Here is a 13,815-nt window from a genome sequence, read left to right as displayed (position 1 = left end):
AATCGCCGTCCAGTAGTTTGACGGTTGCCTAAAATACCTGGTTGTTTTCCAACACAAAATAGAACTAGTGGACACCGACATGTCTGGAAAGAATCATTTGGAACATCGGGCAAGCGATAATTTTGTCACAAATTCTGACATTGCAAGCCAGAGAGAATTTGATAGAGTTCCCAATGTCTCTGTGGCGCAATGGATTAGCGCGCTGGACTTCTAAATCCAGAGGTTCCGGGTTGGAGTCCCGGCAGGGATGTACTTTTTCTTGTCACATCATAAAACTATGTTTTTGAAGTAAACAACAAATTTGATTTTTCTGTAAGGTTGTAAAAGCTAAATCAAGAAAATGGGTCTAGGAATTGAAATATAATACAGATACTTCAAACTCAGAGAACAAAGAAAAGTTTGTTTCCGCCCAGGCTCGAACTGGGGACCTTTCGCGTGTGAAGCGAACGTGATAACCACTACACTACGGAAACCACATGGTAAGATTCGGATAATCGTCGTCAAGTAGTTTGGTGGTTGCCTTAAGAAATGTGGTTGTTTTCCAACTCAATATAGAAGTAATGGACACCGGCATGTCTGGAAAGAATCATTTGAAACATTGAGCAAGCGATAATTTTGTCACAAACTGTGACACTGCAAGTCACAGAGAATTTGATAGAGTTCCCAACGTCTCTGTGGCGCAATGGATTAGGGCGTTGGACTTCTAATCCAGGGGTTCGAGTCCCGGCAGGGATGTACTTTTCATTGTCATGTCATTAAACGATCTTTTTGAAGTAAAAAAACACATTTGATTTTTCTGGAAGGTTGTAAAATCTAAACCAAGAAAATGAGTCTAGCTATTGAAATATAATGCAGATACTTTAAATCTCAGAAAACAGAGAAAAGTTTGTTTCCGCCCAGGCTTAACTGGGGACCTTTCGCGTGTTAGGCGAACGTGATAACCACTACACTACGGAAACCACATGTAAGATTCGGTTAATCGCCGCCCAGTAATTTGACGGTTGCCTAAAAAACCTGGTTGTTTTCCAACACAAAATAGAACTAGTGGACACCGACATGTCTGGAAAGAATCATTTGGAACATCGGGCAAGCGATAATTTTGTCAAAAATTGTGACATTGCAAGTCACAGAGAATTTGATAGAGTTCTCAACGTCTCTGTGGCGCAATGGATTAGCGCGCTGGACTTCTAATCCAGAGTTTCCGGGTTCGAGTCCCGGCAGGGATGTACTTTTCATTGTCATGTCATCAAACGATCTTTCTGAAGTAAAAAACAAATTTGATTTTTCTTAAAGGTTGTAAAATCTAAACCAAGAAAATGAGTCTAGCTATTGAAATATAATGCAGATACTTTAAATCTCAGAGAACAAAGAAAAGTTTGTTTCCGCCCAGGCTCGAACTGGGGACCTTTCGCGTGTGAGGCGAACGTGATAACCACTACACTACGGAAACCATATGAAAAGATTCGCTTAATCGCCGTCCAGTAGTTTGGTGGTTGCCTTAAGAAATCTGGTTGTTTTCCAACTCAATATAGAAGTAATGGACACTGGCATGTCTGAAAAGAATCATTTGAAACATTGAGCAAGCGATAATTTTGTCAAAAATTGTGACACTGCAAGTCACAGAGAATTTGATAGAGTTCCCAACGTCTCTGTGGCGCAATGGATTAGCGCGCTGGACTTCTAATTCAGGGGTTCGAGTCCCGGCAGGGATGTACTTTTCATTGTCATGTCATTAAACGATCTTTTTGAAGCAAAAACAAATTTGATTTTTCTTGAAGGTTGTAAAATCTAAACCAAGAAAATGAGTCTAGCTATTGAAATATAATGCAGATACTTTAAATCTCAGAAAACTGAGAAAAGTTTGTTTCCGCCCAGGCTCGAACTGTGGACCTTTCGCGTGTTAGGCGAACGTGATAACCACTACACTACGGAAACCATATGAAAAGATTCGGTTAATCGCCGTCCAGTAATTTGACGGTTGCCTAAAAAACCTGGTTGTTTTCCAACACAAAATAGAACTAGTGGACACCGACATGTCTGGAAAGAATCATTTGGAACATCGGGCAAGCGATAATTTTGTCAAAAATTGTGACATTGCAAGTCACAGAGAATTTGATAGAGTTCTCAACGTCTCTGTGGCGCAATGGGTTAGCGCGCTGGACTTCTAATCCAGAGTTTCCGGGTTGGAGTCCCGGCAGGGATGTACTTTTCATTGTCATGTCATCAAACGATCTTTTTGAAGTAAAAAACAAATTTGATTTTTCTTGATGGTTGTAAAATCTAAACCAAGAAAAAGAGTCTAGCTATTGAAATATAATGCAGATACTATAAATCTCAGAGAACAAAGAAAAGTTTGTTTCCGCCCAGGCTCGAACTGGGGACCTTTCGCGTGTTAGGCGAACGTGATAACCACTACACTACGGAAACCATATGAAAAGATTCGCTTAATCGCCGTCCAGTAGTTTGGTGGTTGCCTTAAGAAATCTGGTTGTTTTCCAACTCAATATAGAAGTAATGGACACCGGCATGTCTGGAAAGAATCATTTGAAACATTGAGCAAGCGATAATTTTGTCACAAATTGTGACACTGCAAGTCACAGAGAATTTGATAGAGTTCCCAACGTCTCTGTGGCGCAATGGATTAGCGCGCTGGACTTCTAATTCAGGGGTTCGAGTCCCGGCAGGGATGTACTTTTCATTGTCATGTCATTAAACGATCTTTTTGGAGCAAAAACAAATTTGATTTTTCTTGAAGGTTGTAAAATCTAAACCAAGAAAATGAGTCTAGCTATTGAAATATAATGCAGATACTTTAAATCTCAGAAAACTGAGAAAAGTTTGTTTCCGCCCAGGCTCGAACTGTGGACCTTTCGCGTGTTAGGCGAACGTGATAACCACTACACTACGGAAACCACATGGTAAGATTCGGTTAATCGCCGTCCAGTAGTTTGACGGTTGCCTAAAATACCTGGTTGTTTTCCAACACAAAATAGAACTAGTGGACACCGACATGTCTGGAAAGAATCATTTGGAACATCGGGCAAGCGATAATTTTGTCACAAATTGTGACATTGCAAGTCACAGAGAATTTGATAGAGTTCCCAATGTCTCTGTGGCGCAATGGATTAGCGCGCTGGACTTCTAAATCCAGAGGTTCCGGGTTCGAGTCCCGGCAGGGATGTACTTTTTCTTGTCACATCATAAAACTATGTTTTTGAAGTAAAAACAAATTTGATTTTTCTGTAAGGTTGTAAAAGCTAAATCAAGAAAATGGGTCTAGGAATTGAAATATAATACAGATACTTCAAACTCAGAGAACAAAGAAAAGTTTGTTTCCGCCCAGGCTCGAACTGGGGACCTTTCGCGTGTGAGGCGAACGTGATAACCACTACACTACGGAAACCACATGGTAAGATTCGGATAATCGTCGTCAAGTAGTTTGGTGGTTGCCTTAAGAAATCTGGTTGTTTTCCAACTCAATATCGAACTAGTGGGCACCGACATGTCTGGAAAGAATCATTTGAAACGTCAGGCAAGCGATAATTTTGTCACAAAGTGTGACATTGGAAGTCACAGAGAATTTGATAGAGTTCCCAATGTCTCTGTGGCGCAATGGATTAGCGCGCTGGACTTCTAATCCGGGAGTTCGAGTCCCGGCAGGGATTTACTTTTCATTGTCATGTCATTAAACGATCTTTTTGAAGTAAAAAACAAATTTGATTTTTCTTGAAGGTTGTAAAATCTAAACCAAGAAAATGAGTCTAGCTATTGAAATGTAATGCAGATACTTTAAATCTCAGAAAACAGAGAAAAGTTTGTTTCCGCTCAGGCTCGAACTGGGGACCTTTCGCGTGTTAGGGGAACGTGATAACCACTACACTACGGAAACCGCATGGTAAGATTCGCTTAATCGCCGTCCAGTAGTTTGACGGTTGCCTAAAAAACCTGGTTGTTTTCCAACACAAAATAGAACTAATGGACACCGACATGTCTGGAAAGAATCATTTAAAACATCGGGCAAGCGATAATTTTGTCACAAATTGTGACATTGCAAGTCACAGAGAATTTGATAGAGTTCCCAACGTCTCTGTGGCGCAATGGATAAGCGCGCTGGACTTCTAATCCAGAGGTTCCGGGTTGGAGTCCCGGCAGGGTTGTACTTTTTATTGTCACATCATAAAACTATGTTTTTGAAGTAAAAACAAATTTGATTTTTCTGTAAGGTTGTAAAAGCTAAATCAAGAAAACGAGTCTAGGAATTGAAATATAATACAGATACCTCAAACTCAGAGAACAAAGAAAAGTTTGTTTCCGCCCAGGTTCGAACTGGGGACCTTTCGCGTGTTCGGCGAACGTGATAACCACTACATTACGGAAACCACATGGAAAGGTTCGCTTAATCGCCGTCCAGTAGTTTGGTGGTTGCCTTAAGAAATCTGGTTGTTTTCTAACTGAATTTGTCACAAATTGTGACATTGCAAGTCACAGAGAATTTGATAGAGTTCCCAATGTCTCTGTGGCGTAATGGATTAGCGCGCAGGACTTCTAATCCGGAGGTTCCGGGTTCGAGTCCCGGCAGGGATGTACTTTTCATTGTCATGTCATTAAACTATGTTTTTGAAGTAAAAAACAAATTTGATTTTTCTGTAAGGTTGTAAAAGCTAAACCAAGGCAATGAGTCTAGCTATTGAAATATAATGGAGAAATTTTAAATCTCCGAAAACAGAGAAAAGTTTGTTTCCGCCCAGGCTTAACTGGGGACCTTTCGCGTGTTAGGCGAACGTGATAACCACTACACTACGGAAACCACATGGTAAGATTCGGTTAAACGCCGTCCAGTAGTTTGACGGTTGCCTAAAAAACCTGGTTGTTTTCCAACACAAAATAGAACTAGTGGACACCGACATGTCTGGAAAGAATCATTTGAAACGTCGGGCAAGCGATATTTTTTTCACAAATTGTGACATTGGAAGTCACAGAGAATTTGATAGCGTTCCCAACATCTCTGTGGCGCAATGGATTAGCGCGCTGGACTTCTAATCCAGAGGTTCCGGGTTCGAGTCCCGGCAGGGATGTACTTTTTATTGTCACATCATAAAACTATGTTTTTGAAGTAAACAACAAATTTGATTTTTCTGGAAGGTTGTAAAAGCTAAATCAAGAAAACGAGTCTAGGAATTGAAATATAATACAGATACTTCAAACTCAGATCAAAAAGAAAAGTTTGTTTCCGCCCAGGCTCGAACTGGGGACCTTTCGCGTGTGAGGCGAACGTGATAACCACTACACAACGGAAACCACATGGAAAGATTCGGATAATCGTCGTCAAATAGTTTGGTGGTTGCCTTCAGAAATCTGGTTGTTTTCCAACTCAATATAGAACTAGTGGGCACCGACATGTCTGGAAAGAATCATTTGAAACGTCGGGCAAGCGATAATTTTGTCACAAAGTGTGACATTGGAAGTCACAGAGAATTTGATAGAGTTCCCAACGTCTCTGTGGCGCAATGGATTAGCGCGCTGGACTTCTAATCCAGAGGTTCCGGGTTCGAGTCCCGGCAGGGATGTACTTTTTATTTTCACATCATAAAACTATGTTTTTGAAGTAAAAACAAATTTGATTTTTCTGTAAGTTTGTAAAAGCTAAATCAAGAAAATGGGTCTAGGAATTGAAATATAATACAGATACTTCAAACTCAGAGAACAAAGAAAAGTTTGTTTCCGCCCAGGCTCGAACTGGGGACCTTTCGCGTGTGAGGCGAACGTGATAACCACTACACTACGGAAACCACATGGTAAGATTCGGATAATCGTCGTCAAGTAGTTTGGTGGTTGCCTTAAGAAATCTGGTTGTTTTCCAACTCAATATCGAACTAGTGGGCACCGACATGTCTGGAAAGAATCATTTGAAACGTCGGGCAAGCGATAATTTTGTCACAAAGTGTGACATTGGAAGTCACAGAGAATTTGATAGAGTTCCCAATGTCTCTGTGGCGCAATGGATTAGCGCGCTGGACTTCTAATCCGGGAATTCGAGTCCCGGCAGGGATTTACTTTTCATTGTCATGTCATCAAACGATCTTTTTGAAGTAAAAAACAAATTTGATTTTTCTTGAAGGTTGTAAAATCTAAACCAAGAAAATGAGTCTAGCTATTGAAATGTAATGCAGATACTTTGAATCTCAGAAAACAGAGAAAAGTTTGTTTCCGCTCAGGCTCGAACTGGGGACCTTTCGCGTGTTAGGGGAACGTGATAACCACTACACTACGGAAACCGCATGGTAAGATTCGCTTAATCGCCGTCCAGTAGTTTGACGGTTGCCTAAAAAACCTGATTGTTTTCCAACACAAAATAGAACTAATGGACACCGACATGTCTGGAAAGAATCATTTAAAACATCGGGCAAGCGATAATTTTGTCACAAATTGTGACATTGCAAGTCACAGAGAATTTGATAGAGTTCCCAACGTCTCTGTGGCGCAATGGATAAGCGCGCTGGACTTCTAATCCAGAGGTTCCGGGTTGGAGTCCCGGCAGGGTTGTACTTTTTATTGTCACATCATAAAACTATGTTTTTGAAGTAAAAACAAATTTGATTTTTCTGTAAGGTTGTAAAAGCTAAATCAAGAAAACGAGTCTAGGAATTGAAATATAATACAGATACCTCAAACTCAGAGAACAAAGAAAAGTTTGTTTCCGCCCAGGTTCGAACTGGGGACCTTTCGCGTGTTCGGCGAACGTGATAACCACTACATTACGGAAACCACATGGAAAGGTTCGCTTAATCGCCGTCCAGTAGTTTGGTGGTTGCCTTAAGAAATCTGGTTGTTTTCTAACTGAATTTGTCACAAATTGTGACATTGCAAGTCACAGAGAATTTGATAGAGTTCCCAATGTCTCTGTGGCGTAATGGATTAGCGCGCAGGACTTCTAATCCGGAGGTTCCGGGTTCGAGTCCCGGCAGGGATGTACTTTTCATTGTCATGTCATTAAACTATGTTTTTGAAGTAAAAAACAAATTTGATTTTTCTTGAAGGTTGTAAAAGCTAAACCAAGGCAATGAGTCTAGCTATTGAAATATAATGGAGAAATTTTAAATCTCCGAAAACAGAGAAAAGTTTGTTTCCGCCCAGGCTTAACTGGGGACCTTTCGCGTGTTAGGCGAACGTGATAACCACTACACTACGGAAACCACATGGTAAGATTCGGTTAAACGCCGTCCAGTAGTTTGACGGTTGCCTAAAAAACCTGGTTGTTTTCCAACACAAAATAGAACTAGTGGACACCGACATGTCTGGAAAGAATCATTTGAAACGTCGGGCAAGCGATATTTTTTTCACAAATTGTGACATTGGAAGTCACAGAGAATTTGATAGCGTTCCCAACATCTCTGTGGCGCAATGGATTAGCGCGCTGGACTTCTAATCCAGAGGTTCCGGGTTCGAGTCCCGGCAGGGATGTACTTTTTATTGTCACATCATAAAACTATGTTTTTGAAGTAAACAACAAATTTGATTTTTCTGGAAGGTTGTAAAAGCTAAATCAAGAAAACGAGTCTAGGAATTGAAATATAATACAGATACTTCAAACTCAGATCAAAAAGAAAAGTTTGTTTCCGCCCAGGCTCGAACTGGGGACCTTTCGCGTGTGAGGCGAACGTGATAACCACTACACAACGGAAACCACATGGAAAGATTCGGATAATCGTCGTCAAATAGTTTGGTGGTTGCCTTCAGAAATCTGGTTGTTTTCCAACTCAATATAGAACTAATGGGCACCGACATGTCTGGAAAGAATCATTTGAAACGTCGGGCAAGCGATAATTTTGTCACAAAGTGTGACATTGGAAGTCACAGAGAATTTGATAGAGTTCCCAACGTCTCTGTGGCGCAATGGATTAGCGCGCTGGACTTCTAATCCAGAGGTTCCGGGTTCGAGTCCCGGCAGGGATGTACTTTTTATTTTCACATCATAAAACTATGTTTTTGAAGTAAAAACAAATTTGATTTTTCTGTAAGTTTGTAAAAGCTAAATCAAGAAAATGGGTCTAGGAATTGAAATATAATACAGATACTTCAAACTCAGAGAACAAAGAAAAGTTTGTTTCCGCCCAGGCTCGAACTGGGGACCTTTCGCGTGTGAGGCGAACGTGATAACCACTACACTACGGAAACCACATGGTAAGATTCGGATAATCGTCGTCAAGTAGTTTGGTGGTTGCCTTAAGAAATCTGGTTGTTTTCCAACTCAATATCGAACTAGTGGGCACCGACATGTCTGGAAAGAATCATTTGAAACGTCGGGCAAGCGATAATTTTGTCACAAAGTGTGACATTGGAAGTCACAGAGAATTTGATAGAGTTCCCAATGTCTCTGTGGCGCAATGGATTAGCGCGCTGGACTTCTAATCCGGGAATTCGAGTCCCGGCAGGGATTTACTTTTCATTGTCATGTCATCAAACGATCTTTTTGAAGTAAAAAACAAATTTGATTTTTCTTGAAGGTTGTAAAATCTAAACCAAGAAAATGAGTCTAGCTATTGAAATGTAATGCAGATACTTTAAATCTCAGAAAACAGAGAAAAGTTTGTTTCCGCTCAGGCTCGAACTGGGGACCTTTCGCGTGTTAGGGGAACGTGATAACCACTACACTACGGAAACCGCATGGTAAGATTCGCTTAATCGCCGTCCAGTAGTTTGACGGTTGCCTAAAAAACCTGGTTGTTTTCCAACACAAAATAGAACTAATGGACACCGACATGTCTGGAAAGAATCATTTAAAACATCGGGCAAGCGATAATTTTGTCACAAATTGTGACATTGCAAGTCACAGAGAATTTGATAGAGTTCCCAACGTCTCTGTGGCGCAATGGATAAGCGCGCTGGACTTCTAATCCAGAGGTTCCGGGTTGGAGTCCCGGCAGGGTTGTACTTTTTATTGTCACATCATAAAACTATGTTTTTGAAGTAAAAACAAATTTGATTTTTCTGTAAGGTTGTAAAAGCTAAATCAAGAAAACGAGTCTAGGAATTGAAATATAATACAGATACCTCAAACTCAGAGAACAAAGAAAAGTTTGTTTCCGCCCAGGTTCGAACTGGGGACCTTTCGCGTGTTCGGCGAACGTGATAACCACTACATTACGGAAACCACATGGAAAGGTTCGCTTAATCGCCGTCCAGTAGTTTGGTGGTTGCCTTAAGAAATCTGGTTGTTTTCTAACTGAATTTGTCACAAATTGTGACATTGCAAGTCACAGAGAATTTGATAGAGTTCCCAATGTCTCTGTGGCGTAATGGATTAGCGCGCAGGACTTCTAATCCGGAGGTTCCGGGTTCGAGTCCCGGCAGGGATGTACTTTTCATTGTCATGTCATTAAACTATGTTTTTGAAGTAAAAAACAAATTTGATTTTTCTGTAAGGTTGTAAAAGCTAAACCAAGGCAATGAGTCTAGCTATTGAAATATAATGGAGAAATTTTAAATCTCCGAAAACAGAGAAAAGTTTGTTTCCGCCCAGGCTTAACTGGGGACCTTTCGCGTGTTAGGCGAACGTGATAACCACTACACTACGGAAACCACATGGTAAGATTCGGTTAAACGCCGTCCAGTAGTTTGACGGTTGCCTAAAAAACCTGGTTGTTTTCCAACACAAAATAGAACTAGTGGACACCGACATGTCTGGAAAGAATCATTTGAAACGTCGGGCAAGCGATATTTTTTTCACAAATTGTGACATTGGAAGTCACAGAGAATTTGATAGCGTTCCCAACATCTCTGTGGCGCAATGGATTAGCGCGCTGGACTTCTAATCCAGAGGTTCCGGGTTCGAGTCCCGGCAGGGATGTACTTTTTCTTGTCACATCATAAAACTATGTTTTTGAAGTAAACAACAAATTTGATTTTTCTGGAAGGTTGTAAAAGCTAAATCAAGAAAACGAGTCTAGGAATTGAAATATAATACAGATACTTCAAACTCAGATCAAAAAGAAAAGTTTGTTTCCGCCCAGGCTCGAACTGGGGACCTTTCGCGTGTGAGGCGAACGTGATAACCACTACACAACGGAAACCACATGGAAAGATTCGGATAATCGTCGTCAAATAGTTTGGTGGTTGCCTTCAGAAATCTGGTTGTTTTCCAACTCAATATAGAACTAGTGGGCACCGACATGTCTGGAAAGAATCATTTGAAACGTCGGGCAAGCGATAATTTTGTCACAAAGTGTGACATTGGAAGTCACAGAGAATTTGATAGAGTTCCCAACGTCTCTGTGGCGCAATGGATTAGCGCGCTGGACTTCTAATCCAGAGGTTCCGGGTTCGAGTCCCGGCAGGGATGTACTTTTTATTTTCACATCATAAAACTATGTTTTTGAAGTAAAAACAAATTTGATTTTTCTGTAAGTTTGTAAAAGCTAAATCAAGAAAATGGGTCTAGGAATTGAAATATAATACAGATACTTCAAACTCAGAGAACAAAGAAAAGTTTGTTTCCGCCCAGGCTCGAACTGGGGACCTTTCGCGTGTGAGGCGAACGTGATAACCACTACACTACGGAAACCACATGGTAAGATTCGGATAATCGTCGTCAAGTAGTTTGGTGGTTGCCTTAAGAAATCTGGTTGTTTTCCAACTCAATATCGAACTAGTGGGCACCGACATGTCTGGAAAGAATCATTTGAAACGTCGGGCAAGCGATAATTTTGTCACAAAGTGTGACATTGGAAGTCACAGAGAATTTGATAGAGTTCCCAATGTCTCTGTGGCGCAATGGATTAGCGCGCTGGACTTCTAATCCGGGAATTCGAGTCCCGGCAGGGATTTACTTTTCATTGTCATGTCATCAAACGATCTTTTTGAAGTAAAAAACAAATTTGATTTTTCTTGAAGGTTGTAAAATCTAAACCAAGAAAATGAGTCTAGCTATTGAAATGTAATGCAGATACTTTGAATCTCAGAAAACAGAGAAAAGTTTGTTTCCGCTCAGGCTCGAACTGGGGACCTTTCGCGTGTTAGGGGAACGTGATAACCACTACACTACGGAAACCGCATGGTAAGATTCGCTTAATCGCCGTCCAGTAGTTTGACGGTTGCCTAAAAAACCTGATTGTTTTCCAACACAAAATAGAACTAATGGACACCGACATGTCTAGAAAGAATCATTTAAAACATCGGGCAAGCGATAATTTTGTCACAAATTGTGACATTGCAAGTCACAGAGAATTTGATAGAGTTCCCAACGTCTCTGTGGCGCAATGGATAAGCGCGCTGGACTTCTAATCCAGAGGTTCCGGGTTGGAGTCCCGGCAGGGTTGTACTTTTTATTGTCACATCATAAAACTATGTTTTTGAAGTAAAAACAAATTTGATTTTTCTGTAAGGTTGTAAAAGCTAAATCAAGAAAACGAGTCTAGGAATTGAAATATAATACAGATACCTCAAACTCAGAGAACAAAGAAAAGTTTGTTTCCGCCCAGGTTCGAACTGGGGACCTTTCGCGTGTTCGGCGAACGTGATAACCACTACATTACGGAAACCACATGGAAAGGTTCGCTTAATCGCCGTCCAGTAGTTTGGTGGTTGCCTTAAGAAATCTGGTTGTTTTCTAACTGAATTTGTCACAAATTGTGACATTGCAAGTCACAGAGAATTTGATAGAGTTCCCAATGTCTCTGTGGCGTAATGGATTAGCGCGCAGGACTTCTAATCCGGAGGTTCCGGGTTCGAGTCCCGGCAGGGATGTACTTTTCATTGTCATGTCATTAAACTATGTTTTTGAAGTAAAAAACAAATTTGATTTTTCTTGAAGGTTGTAAAAGCTAAACCAAGGCAATGAGTCTAGCTATTGAAATATAATGGAGAAATTTTAAATCTCCGAAAACAGAGAAAAGTTTGTTTCCGCCCAGGCTTAACTGGGGACCTTTCGCGTGTTAGGCGAACGTGATAACCACTACACTACGGAAACCACATGGTAAGATTCGGTTAAACGCCGTCCAGTAGTTTGACGGTTGCCTAAAAAACCTGGTTGTTTTCCAACACAAAATAGAACTAGTGGACACCGACATGTCTGGAAAGAATCATTTGAAACGTCGGGCAAGCGATATTTTTTTCACAAATTGTGACATTGGAAGTCACAGAGAATTTGATAGCGTTCCCAACATCTCTGTGGCGCAATGGATTAGCGCGCTGGACTTCTAATCCAGAGGTTCCGGGTTCGAGTCCCGGCAGGGATGTACTTTTTATTGTCACATCATAAAACTATGTTTTTGAAGTAAACAACAAATTTGATTTTTCTGGAAGGTTGTAAAAGCTAAATCAAGAAAACGAGTCTAGGAATTGAAATATAATACAGATACTTCAAACTCAGATCAAAAAGAAAAGTTTGTTTCCGCCCAGGCTCGAACTGGGGACCTTTCGCGTGTGAGGCGAACGTGATAACCACTACACAACGGAAACCACATGGAAAGATTCGGATAATCGTCGTCAAATAGTTTGGTGGTTGCCTTCAGAAATCTGGTTGTTTTCCAACTCAATATAGAACTAATGGGCACCGACATGTCTGGAAAGAATCATTTGAAACGTCGGGCAAGCGATAATTTTGTCACAAAGTGTGACATTGGAAGTCACAGAGAATTTGATAGAGTTCCCAACGTCTCTGTGGCGCAATGGATTAGCGCGCTGGACTTCTAATCCAGAGGTTCCGGGTTCGAGTCCCGGCAGGGATGTACTTTTTATTTTCACATCATAAAACTATGTTTTTGAAGTAAAAACAAATTTGATTTTTCTGTAAGTTTGTAAAAGCTAAATCAAGAAAATGGGTCTAGGAATTGAAATATAATACAGATACTTCAAATTAAGAGAACAAAGAAAAGTTTGTTTCCGCCCAGGCTCGAACTGGGGACCTTTCGCGTGTGAGGCGAACGTGATAACCACTACACTACGGAAACCACATGGTAAGATTCGGATAATCGTCGTCAAGTAGTTTGGTGGTTGCCTTAAGAAATCTGGTTGTTTTCCAACTCAATATCGAACTAGTGGGCACCGACATGTCTGGAAAGAATCATTTGAAACGTCGGGCAAGCGATAATTTTGTCACAAAGTGTGACATTGGAAGTCACAGAGAATTTGATAGAGTTCCCAATGTCTCTGTGGCGCAATGGATTAGCGCGCTGGACTTCTAATCCGGGAATTCGAGTCCCGGCAGGGATTTACTTTTCATTGTCATGTCATCAAACGATCTTTTTGAAGTAAAAAACAAATTTGATTTTTCTTGAAGGTTGTAAAATCTAAACCAAGAAAATGAGTCTAGCTATTGAAATGTAATGCAGATACATTGAATCTCAGAAAACAGAGAAAAGTTTGTTTCCGCTCAGGCTCGAACTGGGGACCTTTCGCGTGTTAGGGGAACGTGATAACCACTACACTACGGAAACCGCATGGTAAGATTCGCTTAATCGCCGTCCAGTAGTTTGACGGTTGCCTAAAAAACCTGGTTGTTTTCCAACACAAAATAGAACTAATGGACACCGACATGTCTGGAAAGAATCATTTAAAACATCGGGCAAGCGATAATTTTGTCACAAATTGTGACATTGCACGTCACAGAGAATTTGATAGAGTTCCCAACGTCTCTGTGGCGCAATGGATAAGCGCGCTGGACTTCTAATCCAGAGGTTCCGGGTTGGAGTCCCGGCAGGGTTGTACTTTTTATTGTCACATCATAAAACTATGTTTTTGAAGTAAAAACAAATTTGATTTTTCTGTAAGGTTGTAAAAGCTAAATCAAGAAAACGAGTCTAGGAATTGAAATATAAT

General features: G+C 40.8%; 39 non-coding genes across 39 annotated transcripts; 21 read left to right on the top strand and 18 right to left on the bottom strand.

The window, feature by feature from the left end:
- Nucleotides 1-175: 175 nt before the first annotated feature.
- Nucleotides 176-250, top strand: Trnar-ucu (transfer RNA arginine (anticodon UCU)). The gene has a single exon. It is a non-coding gene; the product is annotated as a tRNA-Arg (tRNA).
- A 150-nt stretch (nt 251-400) lies between these two features.
- Trnav-cac (transfer RNA valine (anticodon CAC)) lies at nt 401-473 on the bottom strand. The gene has a single exon. It is a non-coding gene; the product is annotated as a tRNA-Val (tRNA).
- Nucleotides 474-1,152: 679 nt separating this feature from the next.
- Trnar-ucu (transfer RNA arginine (anticodon UCU)) lies at nt 1,153-1,226 on the top strand. Its single transcript has one exon. It is a non-coding gene; the product is annotated as a tRNA-Arg (tRNA).
- A 151-nt stretch (nt 1,227-1,377) lies between these two features.
- Nucleotides 1,378-1,450, bottom strand: Trnav-cac (transfer RNA valine (anticodon CAC)). Its single transcript has one exon. It is a non-coding gene; the product is annotated as a tRNA-Val (tRNA).
- A 412-nt stretch (nt 1,451-1,862) lies between these two features.
- Trnav-aac (transfer RNA valine (anticodon AAC)) lies at nt 1,863-1,935 on the bottom strand. The gene has a single exon. It is a non-coding gene; the product is annotated as a tRNA-Val (tRNA).
- A 194-nt stretch (nt 1,936-2,129) lies between these two features.
- Nucleotides 2,130-2,203, top strand: Trnar-ucu (transfer RNA arginine (anticodon UCU)). Its single transcript has one exon. It is a non-coding gene; the product is annotated as a tRNA-Arg (tRNA).
- Nucleotides 2,204-2,354: 151 nt separating this feature from the next.
- Nucleotides 2,355-2,427, bottom strand: Trnav-aac (transfer RNA valine (anticodon AAC)). The gene has a single exon. It is a non-coding gene; the product is annotated as a tRNA-Val (tRNA).
- Nucleotides 2,428-2,839: 412 nt separating this feature from the next.
- On the bottom strand, nt 2,840-2,912 carry Trnav-aac (transfer RNA valine (anticodon AAC)). The gene has a single exon. It is a non-coding gene; the product is annotated as a tRNA-Val (tRNA).
- A 194-nt stretch (nt 2,913-3,106) lies between these two features.
- On the top strand, nt 3,107-3,181 carry Trnar-ucu (transfer RNA arginine (anticodon UCU)). Its single transcript has one exon. It is a non-coding gene; the product is annotated as a tRNA-Arg (tRNA).
- Nucleotides 3,182-3,330: 149 nt separating this feature from the next.
- Nucleotides 3,331-3,403, bottom strand: Trnav-cac (transfer RNA valine (anticodon CAC)). Its single transcript has one exon. It is a non-coding gene; the product is annotated as a tRNA-Val (tRNA).
- Nucleotides 3,404-4,083: 680 nt separating this feature from the next.
- Nucleotides 4,084-4,161, top strand: Trnar-ucu (transfer RNA arginine (anticodon UCU)). The gene has a single exon. It is a non-coding gene; the product is annotated as a tRNA-Arg (tRNA).
- A 145-nt stretch (nt 4,162-4,306) lies between these two features.
- Trnav-aac (transfer RNA valine (anticodon AAC)) lies at nt 4,307-4,379 on the bottom strand. Its single transcript has one exon. It is a non-coding gene; the product is annotated as a tRNA-Val (tRNA).
- A 131-nt stretch (nt 4,380-4,510) lies between these two features.
- On the top strand, nt 4,511-4,584 carry Trnar-ucu (transfer RNA arginine (anticodon UCU)). Its single transcript has one exon. It is a non-coding gene; the product is annotated as a tRNA-Arg (tRNA).
- Nucleotides 4,585-5,001: 417 nt separating this feature from the next.
- On the top strand, nt 5,002-5,075 carry Trnar-ucu (transfer RNA arginine (anticodon UCU)). Its single transcript has one exon. It is a non-coding gene; the product is annotated as a tRNA-Arg (tRNA).
- A 150-nt stretch (nt 5,076-5,225) lies between these two features.
- Trnav-cac (transfer RNA valine (anticodon CAC)) lies at nt 5,226-5,298 on the bottom strand. Its single transcript has one exon. It is a non-coding gene; the product is annotated as a tRNA-Val (tRNA).
- A 195-nt stretch (nt 5,299-5,493) lies between these two features.
- Trnar-ucu (transfer RNA arginine (anticodon UCU)) lies at nt 5,494-5,567 on the top strand. The gene has a single exon. It is a non-coding gene; the product is annotated as a tRNA-Arg (tRNA).
- A 149-nt stretch (nt 5,568-5,716) lies between these two features.
- Trnav-cac (transfer RNA valine (anticodon CAC)) lies at nt 5,717-5,789 on the bottom strand. Its single transcript has one exon. It is a non-coding gene; the product is annotated as a tRNA-Val (tRNA).
- Nucleotides 5,790-6,469: 680 nt separating this feature from the next.
- Nucleotides 6,470-6,547, top strand: Trnar-ucu (transfer RNA arginine (anticodon UCU)). The gene has a single exon. It is a non-coding gene; the product is annotated as a tRNA-Arg (tRNA).
- A 145-nt stretch (nt 6,548-6,692) lies between these two features.
- On the bottom strand, nt 6,693-6,765 carry Trnav-aac (transfer RNA valine (anticodon AAC)). Its single transcript has one exon. It is a non-coding gene; the product is annotated as a tRNA-Val (tRNA).
- Nucleotides 6,766-6,896: 131 nt separating this feature from the next.
- Nucleotides 6,897-6,970, top strand: Trnar-ucu (transfer RNA arginine (anticodon UCU)). Its single transcript has one exon. It is a non-coding gene; the product is annotated as a tRNA-Arg (tRNA).
- Nucleotides 6,971-7,387: 417 nt separating this feature from the next.
- On the top strand, nt 7,388-7,461 carry Trnar-ucu (transfer RNA arginine (anticodon UCU)). The gene has a single exon. It is a non-coding gene; the product is annotated as a tRNA-Arg (tRNA).
- A 150-nt stretch (nt 7,462-7,611) lies between these two features.
- On the bottom strand, nt 7,612-7,684 carry Trnav-cac (transfer RNA valine (anticodon CAC)). The gene has a single exon. It is a non-coding gene; the product is annotated as a tRNA-Val (tRNA).
- A 195-nt stretch (nt 7,685-7,879) lies between these two features.
- Trnar-ucu (transfer RNA arginine (anticodon UCU)) lies at nt 7,880-7,953 on the top strand. The gene has a single exon. It is a non-coding gene; the product is annotated as a tRNA-Arg (tRNA).
- A 149-nt stretch (nt 7,954-8,102) lies between these two features.
- Trnav-cac (transfer RNA valine (anticodon CAC)) lies at nt 8,103-8,175 on the bottom strand. Its single transcript has one exon. It is a non-coding gene; the product is annotated as a tRNA-Val (tRNA).
- Nucleotides 8,176-8,855: 680 nt separating this feature from the next.
- Trnar-ucu (transfer RNA arginine (anticodon UCU)) lies at nt 8,856-8,933 on the top strand. Its single transcript has one exon. It is a non-coding gene; the product is annotated as a tRNA-Arg (tRNA).
- A 145-nt stretch (nt 8,934-9,078) lies between these two features.
- Nucleotides 9,079-9,151, bottom strand: Trnav-aac (transfer RNA valine (anticodon AAC)). The gene has a single exon. It is a non-coding gene; the product is annotated as a tRNA-Val (tRNA).
- Nucleotides 9,152-9,282: 131 nt separating this feature from the next.
- Nucleotides 9,283-9,356, top strand: Trnar-ucu (transfer RNA arginine (anticodon UCU)). The gene has a single exon. It is a non-coding gene; the product is annotated as a tRNA-Arg (tRNA).
- A 417-nt stretch (nt 9,357-9,773) lies between these two features.
- Nucleotides 9,774-9,847, top strand: Trnar-ucu (transfer RNA arginine (anticodon UCU)). Its single transcript has one exon. It is a non-coding gene; the product is annotated as a tRNA-Arg (tRNA).
- A 150-nt stretch (nt 9,848-9,997) lies between these two features.
- Trnav-cac (transfer RNA valine (anticodon CAC)) lies at nt 9,998-10,070 on the bottom strand. The gene has a single exon. It is a non-coding gene; the product is annotated as a tRNA-Val (tRNA).
- A 195-nt stretch (nt 10,071-10,265) lies between these two features.
- Trnar-ucu (transfer RNA arginine (anticodon UCU)) lies at nt 10,266-10,339 on the top strand. Its single transcript has one exon. It is a non-coding gene; the product is annotated as a tRNA-Arg (tRNA).
- Nucleotides 10,340-10,488: 149 nt separating this feature from the next.
- Trnav-cac (transfer RNA valine (anticodon CAC)) lies at nt 10,489-10,561 on the bottom strand. Its single transcript has one exon. It is a non-coding gene; the product is annotated as a tRNA-Val (tRNA).
- Nucleotides 10,562-11,241: 680 nt separating this feature from the next.
- On the top strand, nt 11,242-11,319 carry Trnar-ucu (transfer RNA arginine (anticodon UCU)). The gene has a single exon. It is a non-coding gene; the product is annotated as a tRNA-Arg (tRNA).
- Nucleotides 11,320-11,464: 145 nt separating this feature from the next.
- Trnav-aac (transfer RNA valine (anticodon AAC)) lies at nt 11,465-11,537 on the bottom strand. The gene has a single exon. It is a non-coding gene; the product is annotated as a tRNA-Val (tRNA).
- Nucleotides 11,538-11,668: 131 nt separating this feature from the next.
- On the top strand, nt 11,669-11,742 carry Trnar-ucu (transfer RNA arginine (anticodon UCU)). The gene has a single exon. It is a non-coding gene; the product is annotated as a tRNA-Arg (tRNA).
- Nucleotides 11,743-12,159: 417 nt separating this feature from the next.
- Trnar-ucu (transfer RNA arginine (anticodon UCU)) lies at nt 12,160-12,233 on the top strand. Its single transcript has one exon. It is a non-coding gene; the product is annotated as a tRNA-Arg (tRNA).
- Nucleotides 12,234-12,383: 150 nt separating this feature from the next.
- Nucleotides 12,384-12,456, bottom strand: Trnav-cac (transfer RNA valine (anticodon CAC)). Its single transcript has one exon. It is a non-coding gene; the product is annotated as a tRNA-Val (tRNA).
- Nucleotides 12,457-12,651: 195 nt separating this feature from the next.
- Trnar-ucu (transfer RNA arginine (anticodon UCU)) lies at nt 12,652-12,725 on the top strand. Its single transcript has one exon. It is a non-coding gene; the product is annotated as a tRNA-Arg (tRNA).
- Nucleotides 12,726-12,874: 149 nt separating this feature from the next.
- On the bottom strand, nt 12,875-12,947 carry Trnav-cac (transfer RNA valine (anticodon CAC)). The gene has a single exon. It is a non-coding gene; the product is annotated as a tRNA-Val (tRNA).
- A 680-nt stretch (nt 12,948-13,627) lies between these two features.
- On the top strand, nt 13,628-13,705 carry Trnar-ucu (transfer RNA arginine (anticodon UCU)). The gene has a single exon. It is a non-coding gene; the product is annotated as a tRNA-Arg (tRNA).
- Nucleotides 13,706-13,815: the final 110 nt, after the last annotated feature.

The sequence above is a fragment of the Phallusia mammillata genome, chromosome 6 (assembly GCF_965637545.1).
Source record: "Phallusia mammillata chromosome 6, kaPhaMamm4.hap1.1, whole genome shotgun sequence".
Lineage (NCBI taxonomy): Eukaryota > Metazoa > Chordata > Ascidiacea > Phlebobranchia > Ascidiidae > Phallusia > Phallusia mammillata.
Note: the sequence above shows the minus strand (reverse complement) of the source record. Positions and strands in the feature narration are given on the sequence as shown.